The sequence below is a fragment of the Acomys russatus genome, chromosome 6, assembly GCF_903995435.1.
Source record: "Acomys russatus chromosome 6, mAcoRus1.1, whole genome shotgun sequence".
Lineage (NCBI taxonomy): Eukaryota > Metazoa > Chordata > Mammalia > Rodentia > Muridae > Acomys > Acomys russatus.
The window spans coordinates 88,622,465-88,635,116 of NC_067142.1; positions in this window are offsets into that span (position 1 = coordinate 88,622,465).

Genomic DNA, 12,652 nt, shown 5'->3' on the forward strand with positions numbered 1-12,652 from the left:
CAAAGCTAGTTCAAAGCACGTGACTATGGACACTTGTGACATTTTGTGCTATTGGTTTGAATCCCCTTCTTCTTGAAGTGGCTCTGCCCCTTGGCTTTGATAACCCTTCCGTTCCCTTCACTTCTTTCCACCCCTTTCCCATTCCTCATAGTCTCTGAGATGTCACTTTTGTATAATCAGATGAAATATACAGGAGTGTGTTTTTTTAAATTCTATTCCATCCCATTTTTTAGTTTAGATATTGATACTAACATTTTAAACCTTTGATGTTAAACACAAATTTTAGAAAATTGAGTTTAAAGGTTTTTTTTTTCTGTAAAATGTGCCCAAAAGATTTTGGGAAATCTTGGTTTCTGACGTATGAGACCATCTAAGCTATTTATTTGTTACTCATTTTAAGATTTAACTAGGAGCAGGTCTTTCAAGATCCTTCATGCGCACCCACTATAGATGGCTCTGGTTCTATTCTTTCATGGACTTATACTTCCGAATGCAATTTTTTTTCCTCAGAAAATCATTCTAATAATAATGATAGTGGCTACTATTTGTATCTGATAGTTATTTAATATATCCCACAACCCCTATACAGTATCTTATCAATTAATACAAGAAAAAACTAAGTTGTAGAAAAATAAACGCAGTTGCCTGAGAAAGCATAACTGATCAGTTTTAAGGTTGCAATGGTAAAAGTGTGATTGTAAGTCTTGACTGTCAACTTGAGGAGATTTGGGAACATGTGGGAGACAAGCTTCTGTGCTGGTTGGTAAGGGCATTTCCAGAGAGCTTCACTGAAGAGGGAAGTCACATGCTGCACATGAGTGGCCTTCGGCTGTAGGCTGAGGTCCAAGGTTGGACACGAAGAAAAAAAGAGACTGATTACCAGTGTTTCTTTTTGTTTCCCAACCATAAATGCAATGTTCTCGGCTCACAGCCTTGCTGCTGAGACTTCCCTGCCATGGTGGACAGCACTCTCAAACCGTGAGCACAGGTAAGCACCCTCAAACCGTGAGCACAGGCAAGCACCCTCAAACCAGGAGCACAGGCAAGCACCCTCAAACCGGGAGCACAGGCAAGCACCCTCAAACCGGGAGCACAGGCAAGCACCCTCAAACCAGGAGCACAGGCAAGCACCCTCAAACCGGGAGCATAGGCAAGCACCCTCAAACTGGGAGCACAGGCAAGCACCCTCAAACCGGGAGCACAGGCAAGCACCCTCAAACCGGGAGCACAGGCAAGCCCTCCCTCCCTCCCTTCCTTTGCTCTTATCGTGGATTTTGTCACAGCGGCAGAGAAGAACTAATGCAGCAGGTCTGACTCCACAGCCTGATACTTTTTGCCATTCACTCCTCCCCTTCGAACAGCATCATACTTAAGCACAGAATTTAAATTTAAAGGGAAGACGTTGGTAATAGATAAAATGCTTGCTTTTTAAAACCTAATGAATAAAAATTTCTAACGAATAACTGACTCTGTAGAAAGTAAATAAAGTTTCAATATAAACTTTAATTTTTAAATATCGTGTCTATATTTTCCACAGCCCACAAAGTTGCTTCTGTTTGGATTATTAACTGCTGAGTAACAAACCACTGCACAGCTTGCTGGCACAAAACAAGAAACACTGCATCCATCCACGAAGTTATGGGTCAGGACTGACCCAGCAGGAAATACGGCTTCTGCCGAGCAATGTCTGGGGTTACATGAGTAGCAATGTGTAGGTGGGGTCAGGGCTTCAGTGGCTGAGAGGTGGGCTATGTTGTGATGTATGCCTGTGGCTTCTAGAAGAAGCCTTTTCTATGTGACATATACGGGGCAGCTGGTCTCCAAGAGAGGAACCAAGTCAGAAGAGTAGAGCATTCTGAAAAACAAACAAACAAGCAACAGGAGCATTTCCAGTGTTCTATGACGTTGCTGTTCAGAGTGTCATCGCCAGGCCAGCAACATCAACATTGCCTGAGAAGGCTTTACAAATGCAGCGCTTAGAGCTACATACCGTGCCTACGGAATCAAAATCTGCGTTTCTGAGTAGTGTGTGTGTGATTTGCTCATATATTACATTTTCCAGGACTTGCTTTATGAAGTAGATACCATTAAGATAATCTTTTGTAGAGTAGAAGATCTTGAAGGATGACAAAATTTGTTGGACCATAAGCAATTAGTGAGTAAGAAGAACTATAATCCAAATGTGGGAAACGGATTCTCTGACCTATGGTGCTCGTGAACATTTGACAGAGCCACTCAGAAAACGTCACAGCCTTAGGGACGTGCTGTAACACAGCAGCTGCCTTGTTTTTAAAGGGAGATTCTAAAGCCTTCAGGGCTCTAGAAAAGACGTTCTGGAACAGTGTTCTCCACAAAGTATCTTTTCTCCCTTTCAGGGCTCTAGAAAAGACGTTCTGGAACAGTGTTCTCCACAAAGTATCTTTTCTCCCTCTTGTCACTTGGCTCTGTGGCTTCCTGCTAGACTGCATTCCAGGAGTGACAAGACTGTGGCCTTGCTTGTTTACATAGCCCCAGAAGCAGACTTAACACAGCAGCTGCTCCTTCTTTGTTTCTTGACCCACACGCACTGACCTGATGCTTCAAGTAAGTTCTGCAGCTGGTGGGTGGGTAACTCAGGGGTGCTGAGATTGTTTTCCATGTAAGGTGTATAAAGGATATGTCTGTGTTTTCTCAACAGCTCAAGATTTCAACTTCAGAAAAGTCAGGGCAGAGGCAGCAGCGAGGATCCTGTGGGCTCAGCTTATCTCTCCATCCAGACTCTGCTACCCTGCAAACGGGGACTTCCGGAGAAACTTCCTTTCCTTCCACCCCTGCTGCAGCTTAGCTCCCCTAGATCTATAATTAACTTTCTTGTGTTTGATTGGCGCACAGGCATGTAACCCATGGGAATGCAAGGAAGCTTGGCGATAATCTCCAGATTTCTGTGGTGCCTCGCTTTATGATGCTCTTTTTAATCTCTTCCCTCTTAGGCTACCTTTTTCAGACATCCACACTGATGAGAACATGGATGCCCAGCAATGGGGTAGTGGCTAGAATAACTGGAAGTCTTGGTTTCCCCTAGATAGTCCCCATTTGCATCTGCTGTTCTGGTCTATTTACTAGCAAAGTCTTCTTTCACTGCTGAAATGGTTTCAAAACTCATTCGGGTGACAAATTATAATAATTAGGGTATACAATGGTCCTGGGGCCACCTTAGGAGCCAGAAGAGGCCAATCCCTCATTTAAGGACTAGAGTCTGTTAGTCATTTAGTTGTTTCTCCAAGCATGGCAGTTAGCTGCTGATTTTGTCAGAAGTGTAGTTAGGGTTTCCAGGCCTTGTCTTGGCTCCACTCAGGAGAGATCCTTCCCTTGAAGGATTTGATTTCTGTCCTAGTACACATCCAAGACCTATAGCTTTGAAGATTTCAGAAGATGGCCTGGATTCCAGCATGCCTGCATACTGTAGCACTATTATTGGGTGGCAGCACCAGAAATTAGAACTGAACTCCCCAGCAGCCCTTTGATCCCCAGCGGGGGAGAGAATGGCCGGAAGGGACAGCCCAGCCTGGGGCTCCGCAGTTTGCATGCTTTCCTCTGCGCTCCAGAGGGTTGCAGACCAGCAGGAAGAGTGCAGCTATTCTTAGACAAGGTGTGGGAGCCTGGCAGGAGCTGCAGGCACTGCCTAAGGGTCAGAGACCGGAATCGGCCACCCACTCTGGCTGCTTCCCCTCTCCGTTGGCTGCCCCTCACACAAGGAAATGGTCACCCACTCCCCTAACCAGAAGCTGTTTGTGGCTGGAGATCGCACCACCCCCTTAGTCCCTTGTTCCCTCCCTAGACAGCAGAGCTCAGCCTGCATCTTAGGCATCAGGAGTGGGCACACAGAGGACTAGGAGGAGCCTGAAACCATCTGGGCTTCTCCAGGGAGCCCTGGGTCATGTGAATACCAGCTCTGCGTCCTGAGAAGGGGCCTCACTTGTCTAGGTGTCCAGGTACTGTGGATGTCCACAGCTGCACTCAGAACTCTACCAGGTAGACATTAGGCTGGTGTTTTAAAATGCTATTCAGAACAGGGACCACATATAATCACATTCCCACAGATCCTCTGTAAAATTAGGAAAGCTGGAGTGATATTCCATGCTTCTTTGGAATGGGCTGTGGCCAAAATTTACTTCCTCTTGAGATTTTTTTTTAAGACCTTTGCTTTTATGAAATGGATAGGACAATATACCACAGTCCTTGATGTTAAGGCCACAGAGTGGAGAACACTCAGAAGGATAAAGAAACAGCTCGTTTATTTTCTCAGTGTGGTTTCAGGGTTTTCACTTTTGGTCTACACTGTAACAAGGCATCAACTGTGCCTGATGTCATCTTCTGCATGTTGCTTACAGTCAGACAGAGAAGACAGGCAATAACTGTATAACAGTATAACTAACTGTATAACTGTAACACTGACAAGGATCATGAATTATCCTCCAGAGAGTATTGACAGAGTATATTTACCACTGGAAGTCAGAGGAGGCCAGACTATGACAAAGTGCCAGTGTGCTGAGAATGAACAGGGAAGAGCAATGGGGTTAAGGGAAATCCAGGATAGAGACTTGAGGCTGGAAAAGAGCCTAATAAGTTTTAGCAACTAGAATCAACCAACAACATAGAGACCGGAACAGGCAAGGGGGACGCTAGCCCCTTCAGGTCTATGGCCATAATGAAGGGTGTGGGCTTCAGTGAAGAGTTTTCAGCAAGAAAATGCAATGGCTAATCTTGATCTTAAACATACTGCTCTGCCCGAGTGTATCAGGAACAGAGGATAGTCCCAGAGAAGCCACTGATGTCTCATCAATGGAGAGATGGGGAAAGGGCGGCTCAAGGCAGCCCCTCCCTTAGCAGTACTTCATGTTTCACTTGAGTATAAGTTCATGTATTTGGGCAGTTTTAGAGAGGAAATGAGAACTTTTAGGATCTTCCTAGTCTTAGTCACTGGCTTTGTTATTGGGTTTTCTGGTGGTCAGTCCCCAAGTCCATACGTGTATCCTCAGAGAATCCTCCCTGGCTTGGCCCTGTTACTCTATCAGCCCTGCCAGCTCTCCCTGGCTCGCATACTCATCCCTGGAGAAAAGACATCTGGGAAGCAGCTGCTGGCAACTGTCACAGAATCACTCCTTTCTGATCCAGTAGAAGCTGGGGTGGAGAGGAGACACAGAGACTGTAGAAGAACATGGGTTCTTCCTGGTGTAAGAGAAGGGCAGAGTGCTGTGGCACCACGTCTTTCTTTTGAAGATAGGCCTCCGGGATAGCTGCTAAGTTTACAACTGGCCACTGTGTCTTCCCCTAATTCCTACAAGGCCAGATGTGTCCCCCAGCTGCACATCATCTGCCACCCTCTACCCTGGGGAAGCTGCAGTTGGAGCTTAGAGACAGCAGGGTGGAGAGTGAGCTCCTCTCTGGCTCTGGAAGGCTTGCTGTGGGAATCATCAGTCAAGACTCCCCACAAAGTGGGCATGGAGCCTGGCATTCCGTGCAGCCACGCCCTCTAAACTGCTTCCCTACCAAAGGTCCCCAATACTAGCGTCCAAACTCTCTCTCTCTCTCCCTGCCTTGCCTGTTGGTCTTTTTCTTTACTCCCTACTCCAAATGCGCCCTGACATCCCAACCTGGGTCACAGTGAGTCTAACTGCAACTAGTCCAACTGACATCCAATCCTCCCTGAGAGAGAGAGAGAGAGCACAGTCTTGTCCAGCAGATGATGTTATCGGCCCCACCCTGGGCTCCAGGCTCAGCCCAGACATATGGATCTTTTTAGAGACTTATGCAATTTGGCATCCCCGTTTCACACCCTGTAAGCTCTGCTGCTGTGACACTGCATGCTGGGAACGTACCCAGAGAGGAGGGAATGGATCTGTGTAGGCTCTTTTATTCTCTTTTCCTTGTCATTTCTCCTGGCAACTTCCTGCTCAATCTGGAAAACAAAAAGTTTTCTTCTCCTGGCTCAGACCTTGCCTAAAAACAGGAAAGGGAAAAAAATGAAATAAGAAGGAAAAAATGGGAAAAAGAAAGAACATAGAACTGCCTTGTGACTATTCTGGTTGGTTTTTCAAGACAAAAACTGGGAACCCCTCAGTCACCAACACATTCGGTCCCTCCACCTCTTCTTCACCTCCCTCCATGTGAGCAGACATAGATCCCAGTCTCCCTGAGTCTCCTGGATTGTACAGTAAATAACCAGAGCACCATCTGTTACAAAACAGCCTCCCCCATCACTTAATATACCCTGAGCTTTTAATGGATGAATTGAGCCTTGCTCTGTGTTCTCAGAAAGATCCTTCTCCTTCTGTAAAGAAAAAAAAATATGTCTCTGAACCCCGCCCCACCCCACTCTAGACACAGGAAGCAGCCCTGTCTTGGCATAGGGGGAGCTCTTTTGCTACCCCTGTAAAAAAGAATGCCTTCTCTGCTCAGGGTACAGCAGTTAAGGGATAGCCCTGGCACTCAGCTCTTACTCTTTCAGCATGAATCCCCTGGTGGCCCCCTGCTAAGAAGTCTGCTCCAACCCAAGGGTGGGGACATTTTGGATGCAGATGTTTAGCTGGGAGCGTCCAGAACTTTATAGGAATTTGGCTATCTCTGAGTCATTCCCACACTCAGCCTCAAAGGTGGCCTCTTGCAGGCTGCAGGCCCAACTTAGTGGGGAAGGAAGGAGAGCTTTGTTTTACCCTTCTCTCCCCAATCTGGGGATGGACTGAGCACTGTGTTTTAATGTGATAAAGAAGTCCTTTGTGTGAAGTCAGGAGACCAATTAGACAGATGTTTCCTTTGTAGCTAAGCTTTAACAGCCAAACTAGTGCTTGGGCATCCATAATACACTTTTAATGGAAGCTCCTCCTTTGAGTTTGCAGACATGGGCTGATTTGTACCTGCCCTCTGCAACCTGCTGAGGTGGGAGCCAGGTGCAGTATAAAGTGTAAGAGCCAGGCCCTGAGAGGAGTCCAGTTCTCCCCAGTAAGGTGAGTTGTTGTCCTATTGTCCCCTGTGGACATAAACAAAAGTAGTTTCTATATTTTTCAATAAATTCTTCATCTTGAAGTTTTCCTGAATTGATCATCCCCTGACCTTGGGTGCCAAGAATCTCTTTTGAGGCCCTGGCCTTAATGGACACACACATGCTGCCTTGTGGCACTCATGCTAAGTTAGACTGCAGCATCACAAAGATTTTCCAGAAGTTTAGAAGAGATTTAGAGAAAGAATCAGAGGCAATGCTAGCATTCCTAATTCACACAAAGGTCTCAGAAGACTGATTTCCAGAGCAGAGGAACATGACCCAAGTTTCCTTCATTACTAACATTTGCACAGGCTGTGTCCATCCTTCGTAAGACTGCTCCCCCAGTGACCCAGACCTAACACATCCAAAGAAAACTAGCACAGTAGTACAGCTACCACACTCTGACCCTTTGCAAAAGAAAAATACATTTATTACAATTATTTGCAAAATAGTACATGCCTTATTGTGAAAAACAAATGTATTACATGTAACATGCAGAAATAAGAAATAAAGTGAAAATTTACCATAAGTCCACCACCCAGAATGTGGTGGTTTGAGTGAGAGTAGACATTTGTTTGAATGTATATGTGATGGAAAGAAATCTTTGATGGACAGAATCAGGAGGTGTGGCCTGTTGGAGGGGGTGTGGCCTGTTGGAGGGATGTGGCCTGTTGGAGGGGTGTGGCCTGTTGGAGGAGGTGTGGCCCTGGGAGTAGGCTTTAGGTCTCAAAGGCTCATTCAGCCCCTAGTGTGCCCTGTCTCTCTTGCTTGTGGATCCAGATTTAAGCTCTCCAATGTGGTATCATGGACTGCAACCATCTGAAATTATAAGTCCAATTAAGGACTTTCTTTTATAAGTTACCTTGGTCATGATGTTTTTGTCACAGTAGTAGAAAACTAAGTCACGGAATAATCAAATGGATGGGTGTCGTGTGCGGCACATTATCACCATCTACAGTGACTTTTGCCTTCTTTTCAATAAAACAGCTTAAAATGCCATATACTTTCATGCACTCTCACAAGCCTCCTACCAGCTGTATCAAATAGAAACACTGCAGAGTATTTGCATGATTTCAGCTCAGAGGCCATTTCTTTTCTGACTCATGAGCTGGCTGCTTTAGAGGACAGCCTGGTACGGTGGCCTTGTGCCCACGGTTGGATAAAAGCAGAAACACGAGGCCTTGGTTTCATGGCCTTTCCTGAACATCAAACACTCCTGCCTTAAAAATATCTCTTCCAATTAACAGCCTCATCCACACAAGTGCAAGAGGTGGTGTTTTCACAGCGTAGGAGACTCTCCAGCTCACTTAAAGATATATGTGTACATATATTTACTTATATATAAGATATTTATATACATTAGACATATATATAAGATATAGTTATATAAAATATATGTTTATGAGAACATATTTATAAGAATCTGAAAACTTTTTTCTTAGACATCTGAAAAATTAAGATACAAATGATTCAAAAGCAAGTAATTCTATTATTAAAATATTATTATTATTTTAAAACAACACATTGTCATTTCACATATTAGCAACTAAAATATTAAACAGAAGATTGTGTCTGCAATAGTCTTGCAGCACTCATGAGCAGTACTGAGCTGGATCAGGAAGATCTCTGCAAAGTTTAAAGAGACCAGAGAGCAACCAGGGCAAATGCCTCGTACTCAATGTGCCGCACTGAGGAGGAAATCTGATGACACATAGGCTGGAACCACTTCAGGGAAAGTCATTAACGTTAGCAAAGACTCAGACAGTGGGTATGTAGATCTTCTTCAGCGAGGGACGCACAGGCTCAGCTCCCCCTGAGTTAATATGTGCAACAATTTAGGCCAGAATATGAAGGAGTGGAGCAGATAACGGGCCTTACACTTAAATCCTGGCGCTGGTGACGCAGAGGCAGTGGGACCTCAGAAGTGAGGTCCTGCTTCAAGAACAAACACACAAACAAACAAAAAGAACAAAGGGAAGGGAAAAGAGAGGGGAGGAGTAAATAAAAATCTAAAAAGATAATTTGGGAAAGGGTCAGATAATCTTTTATCAAATTGATATTGTACACTGAAGAATAATGGTCCAAGGGTAACTAGGGAAATTCTGAAGAGAGCAACGGAGGTGACTCTCCTGGGAAAGGTGGGACGTGTGAAAGCTGAGTTAAATAAAATGATAATACAGGTGGTATGAGACGCATGTGCTGTAAAGGGCAGATGAGCCAGCACATGAATATAGCAGGTGACTAAAAAGTCAGTCAGATCATGAGAGAGGAGACTGCACACAAACAAAGCTGGAAGCAGGACAGTCTGTACAGACAGTGTTCAGGCACAGATCTCTGTCAGTTCTCTCTGCTGCGTCTCTATGGCTAATCCTCAGCCTTCCATCCTCCTCCTGAGAGGACACTTGTTCCATCAACTTTTATAGGTCAAGTGTTTCTTCTAAAGTCATGTCCTAGTCTGCAAATTTAGATCTTAGAGCCCTTCTGGGGGCTTGTGCCCTTCTGGGTAAATGAATCGACTTAGGGATTAATGAGCTGTGCATAGAAGTGGGCTGAATCCAAAGTGAGTGAGCTTTTGGCTCTCTTGTTCTGTCTCCCCACGTGATGCTCTCTGCCAGGCCGTGATGCAACAACAAGGTATCAGTAGACACAGTGGATGCAGGTACAATGATACTAAACTACCAACACTCCAGAGCCATGAAGCAAAATAAATTTTTGTTCTTGTTTTTTGTCTGGTTTGGTTTGGTTTGGCAGGGTTTTTTTGCTTTTGTTTTTGTCTTTTTCTACGACAGGGTTTCTCTGTGTATCCTTGATTGTCCTGGATTCCCATTGTAGACCAGGTTGGCCTTGAACTCACAGAGATCCACCTGCCTCTGCCTCCCAAGTGCTGGGATTACAGGCTTGCGCCACTGTGACCAGCTTCTCTTCCTGTTTTTTAAGTTTTCTTTTTGTTTATGGGGGGAGAAAGCCCTTTGAAGTAGGGTCTTGTGTGCCTCAGCCTGGACTCCAACTTGCTAATATAGCGAAAAATGACTTTTATGTCCTCATCATCCTGCCTCTGTCATTCTCTATTCCTTATAAAGTATCAAGCCTCAGATACCTACTGCTTTTCACATTAAAGACATTATATTTAACAGACAGTCTATTTTAATTTGGTATGAAATGTGTTTTTCAGGGTATGAGGAAAGTACAGGACGTTCAATGATAAGTGTGACCATGATCTTTAAGAACTCACAGAGCATCCCACCCAGCTGCTCTCGATGCGTTCCTTTATACCTTCTGCTTTGAGTGGTGTCATCGTAATAGCTAGTGTCATCTTCTGGCATAAGCTTACGAGATGGAGTATGCAGGCAGGGATGCTGAAAGGCAGTCTGGGAAGACTAGAAGAGATGTGATTGCTCAATTCTACCTGGTCTGCGAGTTGTCAGAAGGTTGAGGCCATAAGTGGACTTGAACGTGTGCTGGGAGAAGGTGTGAGTGATGCGTCTCAGTGACTGCATGCGGAGGGCCAGCCCTCTCTCCTGCTTCCTGTTCTGATCTCATTAGAGCTGTGTGGACCAGAGGGTTACCACTTTGGCTTCTCCAAGGAATGGATTTCCAACCTCTCAGATGTCTACATTCCTTCCTTGATGCTGAACACCGCTTTGTCCTTACATTCTGCACCTAGCATGTCTTCTTTATCTTTCAGGTCCTCTTGGACTTCAGCACATATAAGAATGACGGACAGCATGTATTCCAAGAGCATATTCTTGGCACTCAGCCTTGATTCTGGTTCTATGTGGATTTTACTTTCAGACACGTTTGCATGTAATCAATCTCGCTCTCACTTTCCTCCCTGTCTCTGCTCCCAAAGCTAGTTAAGAAGTTTAAGTACAAAATATAAGTTTCTTTAGCTCCATTCCCATGGTCTAGAAGGCAAACGAAATCTAAAGTAAGCAGAGGAGATGCTGGAACAGTGGCACACACCTACAATCCCGAGTTCAGGAAGCTAAGGTTCTCTTGAGTCCAAGGCCAGCTTGAGCTACTGAGTGAGATCTTCTCCCAAAATGTTTTAAATAATTAACTAAATCAAGTAGCCACAGAAAACATCTGGAAATAAAGGTAGACTCGAATGAGCCAATTTATTTTCACATGTAACAGGGTTTACACCTATGGTTTGCTCATAATTTTGCGGTAGCCATTTTATGAAGCAAATCACTTTTGAAGGTGAAGAATTAGGTGTAGAGAACATATGGTTTTTCTTGTTAGTTCATATATCAAGGACAAAAGTTTAGTTTAAAAAAATTTTTTTTTTATGTACACTGATATAAGGGTGTAAGATTCCGTGGAATTGGAGTTACAGACAGTTGTGAGCTGCCATGTGGGTGCTGGTAATTGAACCCAAGTCCTTTGGAAGAGCAGTCAGTGCTCTTAACCACTGAGCCATCTCTCCAGCTCTCCAAAGTCTAGTTTTAAAAGTACATTTTGCAATCCTTTATGTCCCCAGCTGCAGATTCTCTATCCCAATGTGTCATATCTAGAACTGCACTTTGACTCAAGCCCATTTCATGCCATTGTACTCAATCAGCCTCAGCCTCTGCTGTGACGCAAAGCTCTGCTCCCTCTTCTAATGTTACGATAAGTAACAGGTAAGAGCACAGATCTGAGGATTGATACTCACCTTCTCCTCAACCCAAAGGTATATTAAACCTGAGATGAACAACAAAAGCTAATCTACTGTCCTTGTGGTTCTAGATCTTCAGAGAAAGATATTTTAAAGTACTCCAGGATGCTTGTCCGGTCTTCTTTCTCCCTTCAGGCCATGTGACCAGCCAGCATGGGAAACACAGGGCTAAGTCTTTGCAGCCATCACCACAGACCCCTCGGTGCCTTATCTGACCGGCTACCTGGTGCTATCACCTCCCTGTCCTCCTCCTCTCTCCTCCCGCCTTGATCTTCCTCGTCTGTGACTAGCCTGACTGTCCCTGTCCGGCTAGAGTCCTGCAGTCAACAGGCAGAACCATTGTTGAGGAACAGGAAGCTCAAGGGTACTAGAAGGTGTGTTAGGTAGGGGAGGGTGGGAATCCAAGGAGTCCTTTGTCTGAAAAGGGTGAGCTCATAAAGCTCCTTAGAACAGGAAATGTAAATCCCGGCTTGAAGAGGGGGCACTGGGTGCTGTGGAGCAGCTATACTGTCTATGGTATTGGCAGCTGCTATGATTCAACTACCAAGGAAAATATGGATGGTCACAGGAAAATTAATACAAATTCTGTAGATTTCTCTGGAACATGAGTGTAAAAGAGAGATGGGGGCGGGCAGAAGATGAGCTGGACTAGTGAAGTGGCTACTATTGTCCTATTCTTTCCCTGCTTACTTTTAACATGCGGTAGATTCTATAGTAGCTATCATTAAAGGTGTCTTCGGATTTGTGTTATTTCCTGCTTAGCTGAAAACCTTGCTTCTGTAAACTCAGGCACACAGCGGCCTCCTGCCACACTTAAAACTTGAAAATAAAGAAAACAGGAGAAATTTGACTCTGTCCAGACGCAGTCCAAGATGACACAGGGTTAAATGTGAAGTACAGGAGACCTACTATCCCCATCTGCCCAGTAAGTCAGCGGCTGGCTTGGCAACCTTCCAAGTCATCTGTCTGCAGCC